Raw genomic sequence first — 7,988 nt, forward strand, 5'->3', positions numbered from 1 at the left:
CTTGCCAAAATGCCAACCCTCCAGATTTTCCCGGGATACTCCCGAAATACAGTGCCCCATCCGAAATCTCCCGGGGGCAACCATTCTCCCGATTTCCACCCGGACAACAATATTGGGGGCGTGCCTTAAAGGCAGTTTAGCGTCCTCTCTCACCTGAAAAGAAGACTATTATATATGTCTCCGTTATCCATAGGTTTATCTATAACGCAGAAATATTTTCACTGCAATAATGACAATAAAACTCTATTCTATTCTATTTCATTCTAAAATAGGCAGGCACGAAGCTATTTCTCAGCGTGTGTTTATTCCAGCCGGCAGTTAATACACTGACACACAACATCCGGATTCCCATCATGCATTGCTTCAAAACTAATGTCCATAAACATAACAGAGACGAAGCAGAACAATGAAGAAGAGACATGGCGGCGACGAGTAAGAAGAAGTATGTTTGCAAGTTCCATAATGATTGGAAATAATTATTTCAGTTCATCCAGGACAGCTCAAAGGAAAAGGGGTAGGCTGCCTGCAAATTTTGTAGATCAGACTTCTCCATTGAACATATATATATATATATATATATATATATATATATAAGAAATACTTGAAAATATATACACCCTCTGCTCCCACCCCCCTTTACCTTAATTTTGATGATTATGGCTTGCTTGATTATGAAAACCTCAAATATAAAATATCAGATAATTGGGTTTTTCAAAAACTGTAAGACATGATCATCAAAACTGTAAAAAAATAAAGGCTTCACACATCTCACTTTGCATGTACGTTTATAGCACATATTACTTTCACATTTGAAGTTGAATTGTTGTCATGAATGGGCTTTTCCAAGATACTAAATATTTTTGTATTTCACTGTGTTGACCCTGCGATGAGGTGGCGACTTGTCCAGAGTGTACCTCGCCTTCCGCCCGATTATAGCTGAGATAGGCACCAGCGCCCCCCGCGACACCAAAGGGAATAAGCGGTAGAAAAATATAGATGGATGTACCTGTGAAGTAAAGCACATGTACCTATCCTCTTTGGGGAAAAAGCCATTTTAAATATAGTACCGTTTTTTGATTTAGGGATGTTCCAATCAATCGATATTGGCCGATTTATGTGAAGAAGTATATGATCGCCATTGCCGACTTTGGCTGGCACTGTATTTATTTTTAGTCTTACGGCTAACAATTGGGTAGCAGCTCGTTATGCATCTTCATATACAGTGTAAAGGCGCTCGCCTAAGCTACTACTATTTACATTTAGTAAGGCAAATAAACTGCATTTCTTAGCATCATTGTCAATTATCATGATAACTAAGCCAAGGACGAGACTAAGCCAGGAGCAGGCATGCTAATAGCTGAGCTAACCACTAAGCTAGCTTGAAACAACACCAAGAAGTAGGTGCTTAGTAAAGTTTAAGAAGTGCAGATGGAAGCAAGGGCGTAGAATTGGGTAGGGACGCTTGGGACACGTCCTACCAATATCCAGTCGCTACTGTGTAGTCACTATCAATACAAGCGCTGCCCGTAATGTTTAGTCAATGATTATGGCACAGAAAGGGTTAAATGTCAGTCTCTGCTAGAAGTCCCGCCTCTAAACTAAATATCGCTCCCTGATTGGTTGCCGCTTGCATGCTAACTTACGTGTGATTGGCTGTCCCCGCTGTCACTCCTCACTGTGGAAAAAACAGTCCCACCTATCCAGACGTTAGCTTCAAATTAGCACTGCATCTTGTCTTTTCCTCCGCTTTTTTTCAGGTGAAAGTCAATGCTCAGTCCCCTCTACCATTGTTAACCCTCCCCGTAGGTGAAAGTTAACCTTAAACATGTGAATTCAACTACTTTAGTCCATTTTTTAACATCGTAAAAACATCAGCTGTCTTTTTCTACGGACTGCAACAGTCCGTTGTCATGGATACATGACAACAACTTCCACTCATACCAGTCATGCGTGCCTGAGGCGGAGTGATAGCCTACGCTGTGATAAGGCTTTAGAATAGTAGCTCAATATTTAAACCATGGTTAACATAATGAATTACTATCTAATCTAATCTAACAGCCAATCAGATCGCCGGATTTCACCTTTCCGTTTTATTTTTTGAATTTTTTTTTGTTTCATGTAACATATTTATCGTACAAAAGCAGCAATAGAAAGACGTAGATAAAGGGAAAAATTGTGAGTGATTTAAACACAAGTTGGGGAAAAGATTATTACAGTTCATTTATGTTTATTTACAATGTTGTATTGCATGAATGTATTTCTGATGTTGATGGACAGTAGGCTATGTTAATTGACAGTATGATGCACAGTTGCACTACAGCCCTACACTGAAGAGTAAAGATGAGAACTCTTCCAAGTTGTCTCCTTTGCTTTCATTTAAGTTACTTTACCCTATAACATCTGCATGACGTGAAATTATGATTGCTAATGTAAAAAAAAAAAGAAGTAAACTTTCAGAGTGCTGCCTTGGAGCACTTTTGTGTCCCCACCAATCTCAAAATCAAACCTACTCCCTTGGATGGAAGCATGTCACTGCAGAGAGATTAATAAGTGTCTAGAGAGAGGATAATATAACAACAATACGACACATAAGAGGAGGCCTGATCGATCCATAAATTGGTGGTGTCGATACCGAGGGTAGTATAGGTATATGATCGATACTAAAGTGATTAGGTCGATGTTTTTATTTTCTCAAAAACATTTTTTTTGTTAATATATACAAACTCATGGAATTATTCCTTGGACAGAGGAGAGAACATTGAGGAGAAAAACAAAATTATTTTTAATGGAGTAGCAGAGAGTAGTTTTTACTTTTCTTTATATATTGTTAACAATTTAATTATTTAAATGTCGTAAGACGAAAGTCCTGAGTTTTACTTGCCAACCTTGAGACCTCCCAATTCAGGAGATGTGTGTGTGTTATAGGGGTTTGAGGTGGGCAGGGAGGTGGTGTTAAGGTGGGCGGGGTTGGGGGGCTGGGTTTGGTGGTAGAGGGGGATGTATATTGTAGTGTCCCGGAAGAGTTAGTGCTGCAAGGGGTACTGGGTATTTGGTCTGTTGTGTTTATGTTGTTTTATTGTGCGGATGTTCTCCCGAAATGTGTTTTTCATTCTTGTTTGTTGTGGGTTCACAGTGTGGCGCATATTTGGTACAGTGTTAAAGTTGTTTATACGACCACCCTCAGTGTGACCTGTATGGGTGTTGATCAAGTATGCCTTGCATTCTCACATGTGTGTGTAGAAGCCACATACTGTATACCTGTATTATGTGACTGTTCCGGCACGCTGTTTGTATGAAGGAAAAGCGGACGTGACGAGAGGTTGTAGAGGACGCTAAAGCCAGTGCCTTTAAGGCAAACCCCCAGTATTGTTGTCCGGGTGGAAATCGGGAGAAATTCGGGAGAATGGTAGCCCCGGGGAGATTTTCGGGAGAGGCACTGAAATTCGGGAGTCTCCCGGAAAAATCAGGAGGGTTGTCAAGTATGTCCTGAGAAGTCCTGAGTTCAATCCCGGGGTCGGGATCTTTCTGTGTGGGGTTTGCATGTTGTCCCTGTGACTGCGTGGGTTCCCTCCGGGTACTCCGGCTTCCTCCCACTTCCAAAGACATGCACCTGGGGATAGGTTGATTGGCAACACTAAATGGGCCCTAGTGTGTGAATGTTGTCTGTCTATCTGTGTTGGCCCTGCGATGGGGTGGCAACTTGTCCAGGGTGTACACTTCCTTCCGCCCGAGTGCAGCTGAGATAGGTTCCAGCACCCCCTGCAACCCCATAAGGGACAAGCAGTAGAAAATGGAAGGATGGTTGTGTTGATATTGCTTCACTGTCATTAGCCCTGGCCATGAATAAATTAAACACATGCGATCGGTCAGTCGCACTTATTGATGATCGGTGTCAGAATTAGCAGCATAAAACTCCCATTTGGGCTAAAAAGTTAGGAATATTTTGGAGCTGTTTTTGTGCTTGTATACATGTGAAACTACAGAAATTTGAATATCTTAATAAGAAAACAAGTACGAGGCACTGCCTCGTCTGGTGTCTATGATGTGTTCATTCAGTGCTGTCAGGAAATAGCAAACTGCACACAATCTGGTAAATTTGGCATACGTACTGAGCAGACAGGAACGTCCATAGCCTTATATCTGCTTCCTGCACTCTTTATGATCAGGAAATGGGCAAATTGAGAGATTTCTCCTTAACAAGACAAAACAAAACACGGTTTAACAAACAAATATTAACATTCAATTCATAAACTATAATTCGTTTTTTAAATTGTTCATCTAAACAAGTCTTCTGCAATGAACTGAAAATAAGAACATTTTTAACAGGTCAGCCACGTCAATTTTACAGCCACTGTTTTTGAAAGTTTTTACATTTTGCAGATTTATGATAGGGGTAGAATGATTTCAAGTGATACAAACGTGGTCATCGAAACATGGTCCATATCCCCACAGAATAGAGTTATTCGTGCAGTGAGCTGTAGACTCATTTGCTCCATTTCTGGGTGGATCTTGCATGAGAGGAAGGTGGAGGGGTTAATCATGTTGCAATGCAGTCTGCTGAAAATGATGGAAAGCGCCACTCTAAATAGCAACTGATGCCACAGTCAAGGTCGGAATTGCCACAAAGCACATTTTAAGATATTCAAAACTCTACCGCCCTCTAGTGGCTAATTGTGCACACCCAATTTGTCACATTTCATGTGTCAGGTAGATTGTGACGTAGTGAGTAGCTCACCAAAGCGTTAAGAATAATTCCTTAAACTCTCGGTATTTATATAACTGTTCAATTAAAAACTAAGCCTCTACTTAATGACAAATTAGCACAAAGATAATGACCACACTGTTTGAGTGGATATCTTCTTCTGAAGTCAAGTTATAGGTGCAAAATTCAAAAGCCAGGAATGGGGGCGCATTTGTGCCCAAGGCATGGGTAATTTACACATGTGTGAAGGCACCATTAATGCTGAAAGGTACATACAGGTTTTGGAGCAACATATGTGGCCATCCAAGCAACGTTATTATGGACGCCCCTGCTTATTTCAGCAAGACAATGCCAAGCCACGTGTTACAACAGCATGGCTTTATAGTAAAAGAGTGCAGGTACTAGACTGGCCTGCCTGCAGTCCAGACCTGTCTCCCATTGAGAATGTGTGGCGCGATATGAAGCCTAAAATACCACAACAGAGACCGCGGACTGTTGAACAACTCAAGCTGTACATCCAGCAAGAATGGGAAATAATTCCACCTGAAAAGCTTCAAAAATTGGTCTCCTCAGTTCCCAAATTTTTACTGAGTGTTGTTAAAAGGAAAGGCCATGTAATACAGTGGTAAAAATGTCTCCTTTTTTTTGCAATGGGCTGCTGCCATTAAATTCTAAGTTAATGATTATTTGCACAAAAAAATGAAGTTTCACAGTTGAAACATTAAATATCTTGTCTTTGCAGTCTATTCAATTGAATATAAGTTGAAAAAGATTTGCAAATCATTGTATTCTGTTTTATGTACGATTTACAAAACGTGCCAACTTCACTGGTTTTGGGGTTTGTACATTTTAAATGTTGCCTGTCATAAATAAAACATTCAAATATTTGTTTGGTTAAATTAGTTCGAATAGTAATAAAAAACAACAACAACTCTGCAGTAGAAGTAAATGCATACTGAAATATAAAATGCAGATGAACACATTTTAATACAACATGTGAGTTGTGTACACCAACATTGTGTTAAAGCTCTGGCAAAACAAGTGCATTACCATGGTTTGGCTTGAAATAAGATATACAAAAAAAAAAACGTTAAACTCCTTGCGGTGTCTGGAGGTGTGGTTTACACAACATACTATCACAGAGCCACACAAGCTAGCATCCGTTACACATACTGTACAAGTGTAAAAAGAAGCTCAGCGCTGTTATTATGAAGAGGCAAAAAAACGGTTATCGGTGCCTAGTTTTACTAGTTGCACAAGTTATCCATCCAGCCATTTTGTACCATAGGCTCCAGCACCCCCTGCACAGGTTATAACATCTGTAAAATATGAAAACAACACACCGCTCGGTCTTCGGTTTGATGCCACAAAAGTAATGGCCCATTACTAATAGGCCACCAGTGCTGTGGAGTCCATGCTTGCTTTGAGCTGGTGTCTGCTTACTTACATGTTACTTCTGGGGAACGTTATGGCAAGGGTTGCCACAAAAAGCCAAATTTAATCAAACCACAAACACACACACAAACACGCACGCACGCACACACACACACACACACACACACACACACACACACACACACACACACACACACACACACACACACACACACACACACACAGACACACAGACACACACACACACACAATATTGTATTTGTTACCTTCTTGAGACCTCCGAAAAATGCCTACCTCTATAGAACCACCCTTTCTAGATGTACAAAGATTTGTATTTACAACTAGAATAATATATACATACTAGGCAAATATAAAAAAGGTAAGCTTTTAGTTAATTTTTACATTTTTTTTTTTTTTACATTTTTTGTTTGTAATTGGTTTTTAATCTTCATTATTTCCATCCATCCATCCATTTTCTACCGCTTATTCCCTTTCGGGGTCACGGGGGGCGCTGGCGCCTATCTCAGCTACAATCGGGCAGAAGGCGGGGTACACCCTGGACAAGTCGCCACCTCATCACAGGGCCAACACAGATAGACAGACAACATTCACACTCACATTCACACACTAGGGCCAATTTAGTGTTGCCAATCAACTTATCCCCAGGTGCATGTCTTTGGAAGTGGGAGGAAGCCGGAGTACCCGGAGGGAACCCACGCATTCACGGGGAGAACATGCAAACTCCACACAGAAAGATCCCGAGCCTGGATTTGAACCCAGGACTGCAGGACCTTCGTATTGTGAGGCAGACGCACTAACCCCTCTGCCACCGTTTACAGTATGTCAAAATATACATATTTATTTGATTTCTTTTAATTGCGCCCCCTTTTGGTCAAAGGGGGCGCAATTCAATTTCTTACACACACTTCTTATTACATATATAGGCCAGAGGGGGAGCACTTCCAATTTTTACACACACTTGTTATTTCATATGTTAACCAGAGCGGGAGCACTTTTAAAACCGAGACGCAGTCATTCTGAAAAATCCCTCCTTTTTGGGACCACCTTTGTACTTAGCTATAGTGTAGCTCGGTTGATAGAGTGGCCGTGCCGGCAACTTGAGGGTTCCAGGTTCAATCCCCGCTTCCGCCATCCTAGTCACTGCCGTTGTGTCCTTGGGTAAGACACTTTACCCACCTACTCCCAGTGCCACCCACACTGGTTTAAATATAACTTAAAAATTGGGTTTCACTATGTAAAAGTGCTTTGAGTCACTAGACAAAAGCGCTATAAAAATATAATTCACTTCACTTCACCCTAATTTTGATAGATTTCACCACCAGGGGTGCAAATGAGATATTCTCTATTAGATGCAACAGTTTTCCGTTTTGGGACCATGATTTATGTCCTAACTTGTTCACCGGTCCTCATATGGAAGGTACTTTACCTTTTGCAGTTAGTCCAGAATGCGGTAGCACGATTTTTAACAGGGGCCAGGAAACACGAGCATATCACCCCAATTCTTGACACTTTGCACTGGCTCCTTGTTTATTTTAGAATTGATAAAAAAATGTTGCTGTTTGGTTTTAAAACTTTGCATGGACTGGCACCTCATTATATCTCGGACCTCATCCAAATTCACACCCTTGCGCATGCTCTGAGGTCCGAGAGCCAGTTCCAGCTCATGGTGCCCAAGACGAGACTTACAACCAGGGGAGACCGGGCCTTCTCTGTGGTCGGTTCTAAGCTCTGGAACACTCTGCCCCTCCATGTTCCAACTTCTCCCCCAGTAGAGAGTTTTATGTCTCGTCTTAAGACCCACTTTTATTCTCCGGCTTTTAAAATTACGTGGTCCTCTGTGTTTTTGAATTTAAATGTATTTCTATTTATT

This window comes from Nerophis ophidion, linkage group LG06 (assembly GCF_033978795.1).
Source record: "Nerophis ophidion isolate RoL-2023_Sa linkage group LG06, RoL_Noph_v1.0, whole genome shotgun sequence".
NCBI classification, from domain to species: domain Eukaryota; kingdom Metazoa; phylum Chordata; class Actinopteri; order Syngnathiformes; family Syngnathidae; genus Nerophis; species Nerophis ophidion.